Source organism: Monodelphis domestica, chromosome 5, assembly GCF_027887165.1.
Source record: "Monodelphis domestica isolate mMonDom1 chromosome 5, mMonDom1.pri, whole genome shotgun sequence".
Classification (NCBI taxonomy): domain Eukaryota; kingdom Metazoa; phylum Chordata; class Mammalia; order Didelphimorphia; family Didelphidae; genus Monodelphis; species Monodelphis domestica.
The window spans coordinates 116,313,441-116,329,969 of NC_077231.1; positions in this window are offsets into that span (position 1 = coordinate 116,313,441).

Here is a 16,529-nt window from a genome sequence, read left to right on the forward strand (position 1 = left end):
GATTATTATCAATCTTGCCTCATCTTCTCCTTTTGCCTTCCTAGTTCAAATTGGCCCATCTTTTGAAGGTCCCTCTCTAATTTCTTGTCCTTTCCCCCTTACCTTTTAGTTCTTATTCTGGCCATCTTTCTAAAATCCCTTCTTCATTCTCCCAACCATACCCTTCTTTTTCTTGATATAAGCTTGATTTTAAGAATCCCTTCATCTTATCCTAAGAATCCCTCTCTTATCTCTTCACCTTATTCTTCTATTTCTTGATATGAACTCCTTTCTAAGTTTCCCTCCCTTTTCTTATCCCCTTGCCCTCTTTTCTCTTAATCTACCCTTCCTTCTCTTAGTCCCTCAGTCTTTTTTTGGTTATGTTATCTTATTTTACCAATTACATGAAATAACAATTTCCCACAAAAGTTTTCTATAGTTATATGATCAAAACTGTCTCCCTCATTCTCTTCCCTCCCCCTTCCCAGAACTGGTAAGCAATTTGATCTTAGTTATACATGTATTATCATGTAAAACATATTTCTGTATTGTTCATTGTTATAAGAGAATACTCATAAAACCAATACCCCAAAATAAAAACCCAAATAAACTAAAGTGGAAAATTATATGCTTTGTTCTGCTTTCTAACTCCATTATTTCTTTCTGTAGAGGTGAATAGCATTCCTAGTTCTAAATCCCTAAGAATTGTCCTGGATTATTATATTGTTTAGAGTAGTTAAGTCTTTCACAGTTGATCATAATATGATATTGCTGTTACTGTACAATGCTCTCCGCATTCTGCTTATTTCACTCTGCATCATTTATGTAGATCTTTGCAGCTCTTTCTGAAATCATCCTCTTCATTGTTTTTTACAATGTGATAGTATTCCATCACCATCATATACCACAATTTGTTCATGTATTCCCAATTGATGAATATCCCCTCAATTTCTAATTTTTTGCCAATACAAAATGAGTTGCTCTACATATTTTTGCATAAGTAGGTCCTTTCCCTTAGTTCCTTAGTCCCTTAAGGGTACTTTTGGTCCCTCCCTTATCCTATCTCATTTCCCTCCTGTTTCTTTGTATGTTAAGAAGACTGTTACCCATCTAGCTATGTATTTTGTTCTCTCTTTATCCCAAATCTGAAGAGAGTAAATTGCCAGTACAACTAGTCATCTACCCCTGGCTCCCCTTCTCTGTGGCAGTTTTTCTACTTATTCCTCTTTTATATGAGATAGTTGTTCCATTTTACCTCATCCTGATCTATTTATTATTATTTTGGTTCATTCTATTGTATTCACCTCAGCCTTGTCTTTTATCTATGTATGCCATTTCAAAGTATCCAGGTAATGATACCATTCTTAAGGGTGATAGACGATATTTTTCCATATATGAATTAAATGATTTGATTTTTTTGGGTTGTGTATAATTGGTCTTTTATCATTATATTTGAATGCTTCTTATGTATCAAATTTCTTACAGGGTTCTGGATTTTTTCCTATGCCCCTCAAAACTCCTTTAGTTTGTTAAATATCCATTTTTTTTACCCTGTATATTTATGTTTAGCTTTGTTGGGCATATGATTGTTGGTCATAAACCCAGTTCTTTTTCTGTTTAAACTATTATATTCCATGCCTTTTGTTCTTTGAATGTTGCAACTGCTAAGTGTTGTGTTATTCTGACTCTAACTTCACAGTATTTAAATTGCTTGTTGTTGTTGTTGTTACTTGAAGTATTTTCTCCTTAACCTGGGAATGATGGAACTTAGCAATTATCTTTGCATTTTCATTTTTGGGTTTCTTTGAAGTGGTGTCAGAGTATCCTTTAAATTTCTATTTTATGGGGGAAGCTAGGTGGCTCAGTGGATTGAGAGCCAGACCGAGAGATGGGAGGTCCCGGGTTCAAATCTGGCCTCAGACACTTCAAAGGTATGTGACCCTGGGCAAGTCACTTAACCCCCATTGCCTAGTCCTTACCACTCTTCTGCTTTAGAACCAATATATAGTATTGATTCTAAGATGGAAGGTAAGTGTTTTAAAAAAAATTCTATTTGCCGTCTGGGTCCAGAATTTCTGGGTAGTTTTCCTTAATGATTTCTTGGAATATGGTGTCTAAATTTTTTTTCATCATAACTGTCCAAATATTCTTATATTGTTTCTCCTTGATCTATTTTCCACATCAGTTGTTTTTCTGATAAGATGTTTCATATTTTTATCTATTATTTCATTCTTTTGATTTTGCTATATTATTTCTTATTGTCTTAGGAAGCTGTTATCTTCCCTTTGTCCAATTCTAGGTCTTACTAAATTATTTTATTCCATGAAATTTTGAATATCTTTTTTCCATTTATCTTCTTTCTTTCATAATTTTCTTGATTTCTCACATTGCTCTTATTTTTTCCCCTAATTTTCCCTTAATCTTTTTTCATTTGTTTTTTTGTGGTCTTTTTAAAGCTCATTTTCAAAACCTCTTTTTGAGCTCCCCATCATTTGTTTCATTTCTTTGCTGTTTTTGAAGTACGTGTTTTTACTTCACTGTCCTCTGAGTTTGAACCCAGGACTTCTCTGTCCCCATAATAGTAATCAATAATTGGGTTCTTTTTCCTTTGCTTTCTCATTAAAAACTTTTTGAAATCAGACTAATAGACTTTATTGGCTTTATGCTAGAGTCTGAAGGTGGGGGTTCAAATAGAAGTACCTGATTCACCCTGATCTCCTTATGAAATCATACCACCACTTCTCTGCATGTCTGTTTTGGTAAGTATTGGAACTTGCTCTCTGCCATTGACTTTCTTGATATGCCTATGTATCATATTGGAATTTCTAGCAACTTAGTTATTTTCTTTTATAATTCCAAATTATTTCAAGGATGACGACCAATTTATAGCTCTACCAACAGCTTATCAGCATACCACAATTCCTCCAAAATTTACTCTTCTAGTTTTTTCTCAATATTTCATAATGCTAAGGTGCTAAAGTTGGTATCAGAAAGACTGAGATTCCAATGCTATCTCTAATTTTTCTTAGCTGTGTTATCATGGATAGGTCAATTAATCATCCTGAGTCTCTCTATACTGTCTTCAACTATAAATTATCATCTTTGACAATTTTATGGATGTGGGGTAAAACCTCGGAGCTACTTGAATTTGTGTTTCTCTTATCATTAGTGACACAACATTTTTTCAATGGCAAAAAGGGATACTTTCTTTTTTTTTCACTTACCTTCTTTCTTAGAAAAATGATAACTATTATTTTCAAGGAAGAAGAGAGGGAAGAGCTAGCAATTGGGATTAAGTGATTTGCCTAGGATTGCATAGCTAGGAAATCTCTGATGTCAGATTTGAATCAAAGATATTTTGTCTCTAGGCCTGGCTTCCTATCCTAGCTATATGGCTGCCCCTAAAAAGAATACTCTCAAATAGCTCTCATTCAAACTAGGGAATCTAGTGGCATTTCATTCTTCTCTTTTTATTCTATACAAAATAGTTAGGCCCTGGTTCACAACCAAAGGGTGTTGCTGGTAAATGTTTAACAACCAGCTCTCTAGGAAAGGGAGGACAGGGAGATGGACTCATCACATTATAAGAGAGGAGAAACTCAGTGACTCAGTGGATAGAGTGCCAAGCTTGAGGTCCTGAGTTCAAATGTGGTATCAGACATTTTCTAGCTGTGTGACCCTGGACAAATCTCTTAAAGCTAAATGCCTAGCCTTTACTACTCTTCTGCCTTGGAATTAATACTTAGCATTGATTCTAAGACAAAAGGTAACGGTTTTGAAAAAAGGGAAGGAAGAGAGAGAGGGAGGAAGGAAGGAAAGAAGGAAAAGAAGGAACAAAAGAATGAAGGAAAGAAGTATAAGGGATAAATTTTATGGTTGGACTGAATATATATATTTTAGTTGGTTACCAGGCATTTAAATTCTAAATCCCAATGAAATACTCCAGTCAGAAGAGAATTTTATGTTGGTTTATTTACAATAGAAGGAAGAAATTAAGAGAGAGAGAGAGAGAGAGAGAGAGAGAGAGAGAGAGAGAGAGAGAGAGAGAGAGAGAGAGAGAGAGAGAGAGAGAGAGAGAGAGAGAGAGAGAGAGAGAGAGAGAGAGAGAGAGAGAGAGAGAGAGAGAGAGAGAGAGAGAGAGAGAGAGAGAGAGAGGGAAAACGGAAGGATAGCTTCCCCGGCCAGGTCTGAACCTGGCAGTAGTTCAGAGGCCTCAGCCAAGGGGTTTCTCCTGAGGCTAGTGACTCCAGAAAGTTAAGGGAAAGGGATTCCAAAGATATGGGCCTTTCCAGAGGCTGTTGCCTCCAGAAAAGTCAAGGAAAGGGGAGTCAGCCTTCTCACCAACCACGTGATCATCTAAGGGAAGCAGTCTCAGATCTCATGCTCGAGCTCCTCCATGGTAGCATTCCATGGCCAAGATCCTCTCACAGGAAGCCATGCGAAATATAAAGGCAGTTCTTTACATCACTTCCTATGTCTTATATGTACCAATGGTGACTTTAACTTGGCTTTGGATGGTCCAGGGGGTCAGTCAGTTGTTTCTGATTTAGCACTTGTTAGCACATGAGGGTCATAGACCTTCCTCCCCCATATTTAATCCTTAAGTAGGGGTATATACATTCCTGGTTGCTAAAATTTTAAAGACTAAGCAGGATGGAGTAAATCTAAAATCCACAGAAGGGATGAATGAATGAAGGAAGGAAGAAAGGAAGGAAGAAAAGAAGGAAGAAAAAAGAAGGAAGGGAAGAAGGATCAAAAGAAAGAAGGGAAGAGGGGAGAAAGGGAGGGAAGGAGGGAGGAAAGAAGCAAGGAGAGAAGGAAGGAATAGGCTCTGTCATTAAGGACCTTATATACTAATTTTGTAAGATAATACAAAAAAGATGGAGCTGAAAAGAAAATCATGGAAATATTCTGAAATTGGGATTTTAGTGACCAGAAAATAAGGATGACTACTCTTGGACAAGTAACATATTGTATCTTAAAAATCATGTACCACATCTGATTCAGCCTTTTCCCTATTGATAGACATCTTTTCAGTTTCCAATTCTGTGCTGCTACAGAGAGTTGGTATAAATATTTTTGTAGAAGTAGGTTCTGTTCCCCCATCTTTGTTCTCTTTGGATTACAGACCTAATAGCAATATTACTGGATTAGGATTATTCTTAGTAACTAATTGGACCACTGCCATATAATTTCTTACTCCCTTAGACTTTGACTCTACCTTCCAGGTCTGGGATAAATAACCCCAGGTTTGCTTTCAGCCCTAATCTGCTAACTCTTGCTACAGAATTCAATTATATTAACTTCGATGTAAGAAATAACTATTAAATATCTTGCATATGTAAGATATTCTGGGCCCTAGATACATGCATTAAATCTAGAAATAGTTCTTACAATAAAGAAGAGCAAAATCCAGTTGAAGAAAAATGGCATATAAAGAACAATAATGGAAATTAAATTCTAAATGCATGGTACTGTCTGTTGCAGTCCCCCCCCCCCTCCTTTTCCCTTGTATTCTTTGCACTGTTTTTAACCTGAAAGCACAGAAAGGAATACATGTGGAAGGCTGAATTGCCTAGGACATTTTAATTTGAAGGCATTGCCTTCTATGTATCTTGAGAAGTACCTCAAAAATATATTAGATACACACACACATACACGCATACACACCCCAACATCTCACAGAGGAAAAGGATCCAATGGATTAAAAAAATTATTGTAGTGTTTTTTATAGTAACAAGGAACTAGAAACAAATTAGTTTTCCATCAATTGAGGAATAGCTGAAAAATAGCTGAGGGCAGCTGGGTAGCTCAGTGGATTGAGAGCCAGGCCTAGGGATGGGAGGTCCTAGGTACAAATCTGGCCTCAGACACTTCCCACCTGTGTGAGACCTGGGAAAGTCACTTAACACCCATTGCCTAGTCCACATCACTCTTCTACCTTGGAACCAACACACAGTATTGATTCCAAAATAGAAGGTAAGGGTTTAAAAAAAAATTATGAAACATGAATATAACAGAAATTTTATTGGATGGTAGGAAGTGAGAGGCAGTGTGTTATAGTAACCAGAGGGTCATATTTGAAACCATTAATATTTGAGTTTGAGGCTTGACTTAGAAATATTGTTTGGGGACCTTGAGCAAACCATTTAACCTGTAAGTGCTCTAGGAAACTCCCTAACATTACCTGCATTGGTAGAGAGATTTCCTCACCCAACTTCCCTATCCCAATGAAATTAAAGATCTAATCTCTAGCCCTAAGATATGGTCAATACAGAGAAACATAGGAAGAGTTATATGACATAATGCAAAGTAAATTGAACCAGGAAAACAGTGGATACAAAGATGACTGCAATAATGTAGAATTTACATTACAAAGAACAACAGAATCTAAAACAGGATGTAGTATAATTTTCATTACCAATTCTAGCCCCAAAGAGGTGATATGAGAATATGCTGTTTTTCTTTCTTTATTGAGGTGGGAGACTATAAGTGTGGAATGCTATACGTGCTATAAAACAGTTAATGTGTTGGTTAATTTGGGGAGCTGCTTCTTTTCTCTTTTAAAATTTTTGTGTTATAAAGGATTTCTGTGTGAGAGAGGTAAAGTATATGTACAGGAGTAAGGGAGATATAAAAACAGGATATATAAGTAATTTTAAGAAATAAAGAATATAATTTATTTATGACGAAAATGCCAGAGGTTGTTGGCCATAGAAACTCAATCTTGATGACTGTTATGATAGGAATTTGGTGAGGAAAGAACAAGAGGGAACATATGAAAAATTCAAATTCATTGGTTAGGAAGGGGAGGAAGGAACAGGCATAAGGAGAAAGTCTACAAGTTATCTTACAATCTAATGTCTATAAACTATTTTAAACTATCTTATTAAGCTAAGCAGTAAATTTCCTAATAGCCAAATCCCACACAAGGAATCCAATCAAATGGGCCAGGATCTTTAGATGATTATGTCCAAACAGGTCCAGAGATGAAGTCTTTCTTCAATCTTCTTTACTGAAGCTGCTAGCAGCCAGATTCAAAAGATTTATCTCTCTTTAGCTGGTCTCAGGAGAAGCCAGAAACTTCTTTTTCTCCAAGCCTTCAACCAAGGTCCTTCCAGCAGAGAGCTCTGTCCATTGGGGCATAGAATCTTATCCCAGATCTCCAGCCTTAGGCTCCCATGTGATTCTTAGTCACATACTCCTGTCAATCACTCACTCTGACTTATGCACCACTCAGTTTGTTGCAAAGCATTCATTTTTCATCACATTCCCCCCTTTTGCACAAATCAAAAATCATGTTGGAAACACTATTTTTTCATTTGTACACAATATAAAATACTTATCAATTACCTAAACTAAGAAATCTACCCCAAATAACAAACAACCTACAGTCAACTGACTTACTCTAATACTAACATATATTAGGGAATTTTAATAAGGAAAAAGGAAAAGGAATTAAATAATGAACAAGTACAAATGTCAAACAGAAACAAAATCAAAACAGTAAATGACATCAAACAAAAGATGAACATAACTTCTATGCAAAAATCAAAATTAAAATACTCTTATCAGCTAATACAGAAAATTGTACTACTATTGCAGCACATTAACATTAAACTTATAGAAAAAATTTCTGAAAATTACAATAAACACATTGCATATGTTTTACACTAAAAATCAAATCAAACATTAAGCTCACTTATGCAAATAAATGTAACAAATATAAATGAGCTATGTACATAATTCACATATATAGACATAGTACATGCATATAATATATACATGTATGCTACACATATGCACATATATACACTTATGTGCACTTCATATTTACACATATTTACATATATACAGACAGTATATTAATTTACAATCCTATTATATACTCTATTTACATATTTATTTACAAATTTGTTTGATATGTGATGTCATATGTTGTTTGTGTTGTGTAATATATGATAAAGTGCAAGTCAGTATCTAATTTTCTAATCTTATTTTACTTAATTCTACCTAACTAATCCCTATTTTCAAAATACTTCTAACTAGATTTCTATATCTAAACTAAACCTAAGTATGTAACTATATTTTGTTAGTAAATAACATATCTATAGCTAATCATAACACTGTTGGTACACTAACTATACAGTTTCACTCTTTTAAATAGTGATTCAATGTAAGCTAACCATGTTTATATTTTGTGTTTATGTTTTATTATGTTGTTACTTTTGCTATGTCATCTTTTGTTATTTTAATGTCAGTTTTACTGTTATTTTAGAGTTATGTTACTATCCTGTGCAACATACTTACCCCTACTTCAGATCTTTCTTTCTCTTCTCACCTCTTTTTGAATATTCTTCTGCAATTTCATAGTAGTAAATATATTTGTGTTTGTATGTGAATAAATGGTATGTTATTTTGCACTATAATACATTATCCCAAAGGATCAATTCATTAGTTCATTTATCCTATAATCCTCTTCATTGCAAATTCAACAGTCTTTTAAATTTATAAATTTTCAGTCTTTCAACACTGTCCATTAATTCCTGAATTCTCCTCTTCATCTGCATTGTCCTCTTCTATCCTCTTACTGATCTTTTTGGCTGCAGACTCAATTTGACTGAAGATTCTATCTTTCTGCAAAGCTCTTCTTCATTTTCTTCTTCTTTGATGATTTGTGCATTTCCATTATTAATACCATGTGCTAATTTTATATGTGAACAATGATAGCATGTATCTCTACCCAAAACTTTTACTGAAGATGGAGAAACTAACATAATAATGTAAGGACCTAGCCAACTTTCTTGTGTTGCTCATGTTTTAGCATTTTTACATATACCATATCTCCTGGTTTGTAATCATAAAGAGACTAATCCAAAGGACCAGGTTGAATCAATACTCCCATATCATGTAATTCTTTTAGTCTTTGTTGTAAAGCATTTAAGTAAGAAGCAAGTTGACAATATCCTCCTAAGAGAGATGTATAGACTATCTTACAAGTTTTTCCTTGTAGTGGAACATGTCCAAAGAGCATTTCATAGGATGATATATGTAAATCTGCTCTTGGCTTCATATGTAGGTAAAACAAAGCTATGAGAAGAATCTCTGGCCATTTGAGATGAGTTTCAGCACAGAGCTTCCCCACCATAGTCTTTATTTCCTTATTCACATGCTCCACTTGCCCTGAACTTTGTGGATGATAAGGAACATGATATTTTGGTGTTATTCCTAGATTATCATAGACTCTTTTCAGGATGTCTTGAGTGAAATGGGATCCTTTATCAGAGTCTATTGTTAGTGGAACTCCAAATCTAGGTATAATTTCCTTAATCAACACTTTTTTTTACCACAAAGTTAGCTTTATTTGTATTTGATGGAAAAGCTTCAGGCCCATTTGGTTAATCTATCAACAATTACCAAGCAAATCTTGTATCTTCAAGCTTTTGGCATGCTGATGTAATCAATCTATAGACTCTCAAATGGACAATATGCTAAAGGTCTACCACCTAAACCTTTCTGTCTGAATGCCCCTTGATTGAATTTTTGGCAAACAGAATAGTTTGAGCAGATCTTATTCACTATAGCACTTTTTCTAGGAGCAACCCATTGTCTCTTTATGATGTCAATTACAGCTTGAGTATCAAAATGACCTTTTGTGTGAATGGCTTAACACAAATAGGTATACAGGTCTTTTGATAACAGTGGCTTTCCAGTATCTGTTAACCATATACCATGTTCTTTTCTTGCTCCAAACTTCTCTTTCTGTTTTTGTAATTCTGAGTCTACATAAGCTTTTTTTCTAGATCATCAGATTCTATAGTTGATAAGTTCATACCATACACTGGGGCATTTCTGGCAGCAAATTTTTCAGTTATATCAGCTCTATGATTTCCTTTAGAAATTGAATCTCTTCTATTAGTATGTCTTCTACAATGGATTACTGTTAGCTGTTTAGGCTTCTGGATAGCATCCAACAACTCAGTTATTATTTCTGCACGAGCAATTGGTTTTCCCGATGCAGTAATAAAACATCATTGAATCCAGAGCTTTCCTGTAGCATGACACACTGAAAATGCATAATGGGACACATTTATACTTTTACCATCAACAAGAAGACATGCTTGCTTTAATGCGACCAACTCTGTGCCTTGAGCACTAAGGTTACTAGGTAATGATCCCTACCACAGTGTCTCAAATTCTGTGACAACTGCAGCACCTATACATTGAATTTCATTACACAAATATGAAGAACCATCTGTGAATAAAACCAAATCTGGATTTTCAATTGGGGTATCTTTTAAATCCATCATTGGCATATCCATTGGATCTACTACTTCTGAACATTCATGTAATGGTTCACCGTTCTTTGGCAAATCAGGAAGAAGTGTAGCTAGGTTTAATACATTATACTTTTTCAACTCAATGTTTTCACTTCCTAGAAGTATAATTTCATACTTAGATATTCATTGGTCTGAATATGCTTGAGTATGAAATTTCCTCATTAGTGCTTCTATTTGATGTGAACAAAAAACCGTCAGTGGACAACCCAAAACTAAGTCAGAGGACTTCTGAACTAACACAGCTGCAGCATCTACACACCTTAAACAAGGAATTGTACTGCAGCAATTGGATCTAGCTGACAACCATAGTATCCAATTGGATGATAACTTTGCCCTAAAGTCCATGTTAGTACACCAGATGCAATTCCTTTCATCTCATTCACAAATAATTGAAAAGGTTTAGTATAGTCTGGGATTCCAAGAGCTGGTGCAGATAAAATTGCTTCCTTAAGCTTGCTTAAGGCTTGCAGATGTTCAGGTTTGAGTTTCAGAGGTTCTGTTTCTGTATTCCTGGATAGATCTGTTAAACATTTAGTAATTTCACTATATGCAGGTATCCATTGTCTACAAAAACCAGTTGTTCTAAGAACAGCTCTGAGTTGCTTCTTGCTCTTAGGTACACTCAGTTTCTAGATATCAGCTATTCTTTTCTTAGTGATACATCTGGAACCCTCTGACAACACAAAACCAAGATATTCAACATGAGGCAAGTTTTGCTTTAGAGATTTTATGTCCACATTAATATAATTCAATCAAAAAAATCTTGCTATCTCTTAAACACACTTTAGCAGATGGAGATGCGAAGAGGATATCATCTACAAACCATACTATTTTACTTTCTTTGAATGTTATTGTTTTAAGGTCTCCATTCAAAATTTGTGAGAATTGGCTCAGAGAATCACAATATCCCTGTGGAAGACAAGTCCATGTCCAATTTGTTTTCTCCCAGGTGAAAGCAAAGATCTTTTGAGCATCTTCATGAATTGGTATCAAGAAAAACACTGAACACAAATCTACCACCGTGAAATATCTTACTTGATTTGGAATGGATGAGATTATGGCAGCTGGGCTTGGTACTATAGGATGTGTCTTTATTACATGATCGTTTATAGCTCTCAAATCCTGTGTGAATCTATAAACAATTTTGCCATCATGATCCAGCTTTTGCTTTTTTATTGGAAGTATGGGTGTATTGTATTCTGAGAAACTCAGTATTATGATCCCTTGTTGAAATAGGGACTCAATAATAGGTTCTATCCCATCTATAGCTTCTTTACTCAAAGGGTATTGAGGAACACAAGGAACTGGTCCTTTCTTGCTTCTCACTGTTACTAGAGTAGCTGATTTCAATAGGCTTACATCTATAGAAGACTTTGACCATGTCTTCTGGTATATCCTCAGGAATAGGATAGATGGAATCCAACTCATTCTCTGCAGAGACTAAATCTAAGAACAGCAATGGAAAAGCTTTCAGATATTCTTTTGGGAGTTATGATGATATATCCCCAGTGTCAGTACATTGAATCATTGCTCGTAATTTACAAAGCAAGTCCCTCCCGAGAAGGTTCATTGGACATCCTGGCATATGTATAAATGCATGTTCCACAGATAGTTGACCTAGAGTTATCATTTTAGGTTGTAATTTTGCTAATCTCTCTGACTTTCCAGTAGCTCCAATCACTTCCATAGTACCAACAGCTTTACAGTCTTTAGGAAGACTTTGCAAAACTGATTTATTGGCTCTAATATCCACCAAAACATCATATATCTGATCCCCTATAGTTACAGAAACATGGGGTTCAGTGCTATTTGGAGGTTGGAAGGTTTCAAGAATTGGTGCAAGCACAATAACATCAGTACAAAGCTCAGTCATTTCCTATCCATCCAAGTCTACATCTCCTTGAATTACATAACTTTCCCAGGATTTTGTATCATCAGCTTTTATATTACTCTCATTGGTCCTTAAATTCTCCATTTTAGTATCATTGTTTCCATTTATAATTTCATTATTATTTAGTTTATATTCTTCATTAATTTCTCTTATTCTAAATTCATTAGTATTTTCTATTAAATTTATATTACAATGTTTTTTCTCTGTACAATTATTTACACTAATTATATCCTCCTTTGATTCAATTAATTTATTTGTATCACTATGTATTTTATTTTCATTATTCCCAATTTCATTTATCTTGAACTTATTTTCATTTATACCACACTCATTTCTTGATTCATTTTCATATGTATTAGGGGAAACCTTCATAATGCACTAGAACTTTTACTCTGGTCACCCTTTACTACTTGGTTGTATTTAGGTCTAGTGTAAAAATGGACTCGAATCCAGGACTTCAATCCCCAGAAGTCCTTGCTCCACTTCCCCAAAATGCCCTCTAATCTCACTGAAACCTCACCTAGGCCAAGAGTGAGATGGGGTATTTAACCTGGTTGTGAATAGGCTCTGCCCTTTTTTCTACTTCCTCTTCAAAGCACACACAGCTCTCCACCTAGCAGGCAAGATGTGAATGGTCGTGAATAGGCTCTCTGGGCCTAGACACGTGTTTTTCTTACTTGTGTTTTCTTTATATTTTAATCTTCAATAAACCTCTAAAAATATAATACTCCTTGCAGAGAGAAACTAATTTCTACCTACCTCAGCTTCCCAAAAATTTTAATCTTTACACTAGCTCCAGAATTTTCCCATGACTGCATAGTATTGAGATCTAGTGTTTGTTGTCCCTGGCAACAGGCATTCTGTCATTGATTTGCATATCCATTTTGATTATTATTATTATTCCATCTGTTATTATAATTATTCTTATTATGCCAGTTATTATATTGTTTATTAAACCCATGATTTCTATTTAGTTGTCTTCTAACTTGATTTCTGAATATGCAGTCCTGGTACAGATATCCAATCTGATCACAAAGGAAAGAGCATCTAGGACCTGATCTCCTCTCATTAGGTTTATAGTTATTATTATACCTTGGCTGTACAGATCTCAAAGCAGCCACAGCCTTTATTTCTTTAATTTCACTTTCTTCAGCTTTCATTTCAGCTTCTTTTCATTTTCTTTTGAAGTCCTCAACAATGGAATCCCTATCATCAAATTTTTCATCTGGGTCATTTGTGAAATAAGTAGCTTTTTTCCTTAATTCTTCGAGATCTAATTCTTCCCAATCAGGGTAATTTGATTTTAAAAATTGTCTGACCCTTGGGACTGCATTCTTTACAAAAAACCATTTGATGTGTGCAATAGTATTTTCTTCCAGTGCATCCATCCCTAATAGAGTTTCAGTTTCCTCTGTTATCCTTTACAGGAAAACTACAGGAGCTTCAGGGACCTTTTGCTTTATGGCCTCAAACTTTGACCATGCATTGGGCTTTTTAGTATATCTCCCTATAACCTCTAGGATTGCATCTCTTGCTTCAATCAACATATCATAAACCCCATCATCTGTCGTATCCAGCTTTAAGTCCTCCAGTCAAGACTGTAACAGAGGATCTGTTCTTGTTTCCTCTATAAACTTATTCCTCTCTCTTTTTTGTCAATACCTCTGTCATTAATAGGGCAAAATAATTGAAATCAGGATCATATAAATCAATTGCCCTATGCATTTCTTTAATCACTTTATTTGGCTCATCATTAAAATTTGGAGTTCCCTTTTTGATGGATTCAAGGTCCTCCAGGGAAAATCTTTTGTGCATTTTAACCTTATATACCTCATTTTGTTTAACCACTGGCATATCTCTGAGGGGACATAAATTTACTATTCCTACTGCTTCCTCTTGTTCCAGCCTATTTATTCTTTTCCCTTTATTGTTTATTTTGTTGTTGTCACTTACACCACCTTGGTTCATATTAATGTTACTTACAAATTGCTCCAGTGTATCCATTTATTGTTTCATATGCACAACCATGAATTTTAAGTCAGAATCCCTTCTAAACCAAGCTACTATATCTTTAAGGTGCTTTACACAAAGGCACACAGAGGCACGAGACTTGTACACAATACACTCACAGATAACAGCAAGGGGTACATATGCCATAACATCACACAGTTTCTTATCCATTATTGGCTTCATACAATCCATTTTAAAAACATAGTGACAGTTGTTAGGGAAAAATACAAAAATAAAACATTGAACATATATTACATAGTGAAATAATAGCATTATCACAGTACTAAACATGCTTGCTGACATGTCAGGTTCCATAGTTATATTATTATTCAAAACAATATTACAATATAATTTATTCATACAATAAATAAAGAACAAATAGATTTCAAATAAAAAAACAGTTTCCCCAAGATGGTCACTCCAAGATGGCTTCTGGGGGTCTGTGGTGTAGTCTTAATAACCCCTCTGAGGAAGCCAAGCCCTCAGAATTTTATTTGGCTTTCCCCCTACTTAAAAAATACTAATATAGTAAACATACAAATAAACCTAGCCTTTTCTCCCATCTTTGATCTCATTAACACAGAGACATAGCTGGCTCTGCCAAACTGTTATAATAGGAATTTGGTGAGGAAAGAACAAAAGAGGACGTATAAAATTTCAGATTTATTGGTTGGGAAAGGGAGGAAGGATCAGGGGTAAGGAGAAAGTCTACAAGTTATCTTACAATCTAATGTCTATAAACTATTTAAAACTATCTTACTAAGCTAAGCAGTAAATTTCCCAATAGCCAAATCTCACACAAGGAGTCCAATCAAATGGGCCAGGATCTTTAGTTGATTAGTGTCCAAACAGGTCCAGAGATGAAATCTGTCTTCAATCTTCTTTACTGAAGCTACCAATAGTCAGATTCAAAAGATTTATCTCACTTTAGCTGGTCTCAGGAGAAGCCAGAACCCTCTTTTTCTCCAAGCCTTCAACCAAACTCCTTCCAGCAGAGAGCTCTATCCATTGGGGCATAGAATCTTATCCCAGATCTCCAGCCTTAGGCTCCCATGTGACTCTTAGTCACATGCTCCTGTCAATCACTCACTGACTTATGCACCACTCAGTTTGTTGCAAAGCATTCATTCTTTATCACATGACTCATTAGGTAATAGGATTGGATGAGAAGGAAATTCTTACTCTATAAGATTCATCATAGATGACTCTTTCTATTCAGTTACTAAGACAGTATGAGCCAAGAGGTACATACTCTCCACTTTTGACATTTAAGCCCCAAAATGCTAAGGGGTAATTCCCCTACCAATAGTATATCTGGGTTCCTACATGAAAGCATTGGATGTAGACAAGTGAGTAGAAAAGCTAAGATTTCAGATCTTATTAGGAGAAACAGTTTTCTACTGCGTTGCAGTCTTCTATCTTTGACTTTTGTCAAAGAATAAATCAGCAGTTTTCAGTCTTTTTAACTCAGGGTCCCTTTCTACTCTTAAAAATTATTAAGAACCTGGAATAATTTTTATTTGTTTGTCTATTTGTTTATTGCATTAAATACCAAATTTACTCTTTCCTCCTTCACTCTTAGAGAAGGCATCATTTGACAAAAAAGATATATACATATATATATGTGTGTATATATATGTATATATATATATATATGTCCTACCTATTTCTCTTTATCAGTTCTTTCTCTGGAGGTGGATATATGCAAATTATTCTTCAAACAATATTTATATTGCTGTATATAATGTTCTCTTGGTTTTTTTCATTTCACTGTTCATAATTTCATGTAGGTCTTTCTATATTTTTTCAAAGTTAACCTGCTTGTCATTTCTTATAACATAGTAGTGCAATATTCTGATAGCTCAGAATTGTTTTAATTTGCATTTCTCTAATCAATAATGATTTAGAACATTTTTTCATGTAATTACATGTTATAGCTTTGGTTTCTTCACCCAGAAACTATCTGTATTTATGTCTTGATCATTTATCAATAGGAAAATGCTTTTTAAAATATGAATTATGTCTATAATGTCAAATATCAATATTAACATATCCATTTAAAGTGACTGAATTTTAAAATATTTATTTTATTTTGAGGTAATACTAAATCTATTATGTTAATAAAAATGTTTTTTATGAAAATAACTATGTTCCCCCAATTACATGTAAAAAGAGTTTCCAACATTTTTCAAAGAATATTGAGTCTTGCATTTTCCTTTTCTGTCAGAATAGCCAATCTAATAGGTGTAAAGTAGTATCTTGAAAGTTGTTTTAATTTGCATTTCTCTAAATAAGAGTGATTTAGAAGG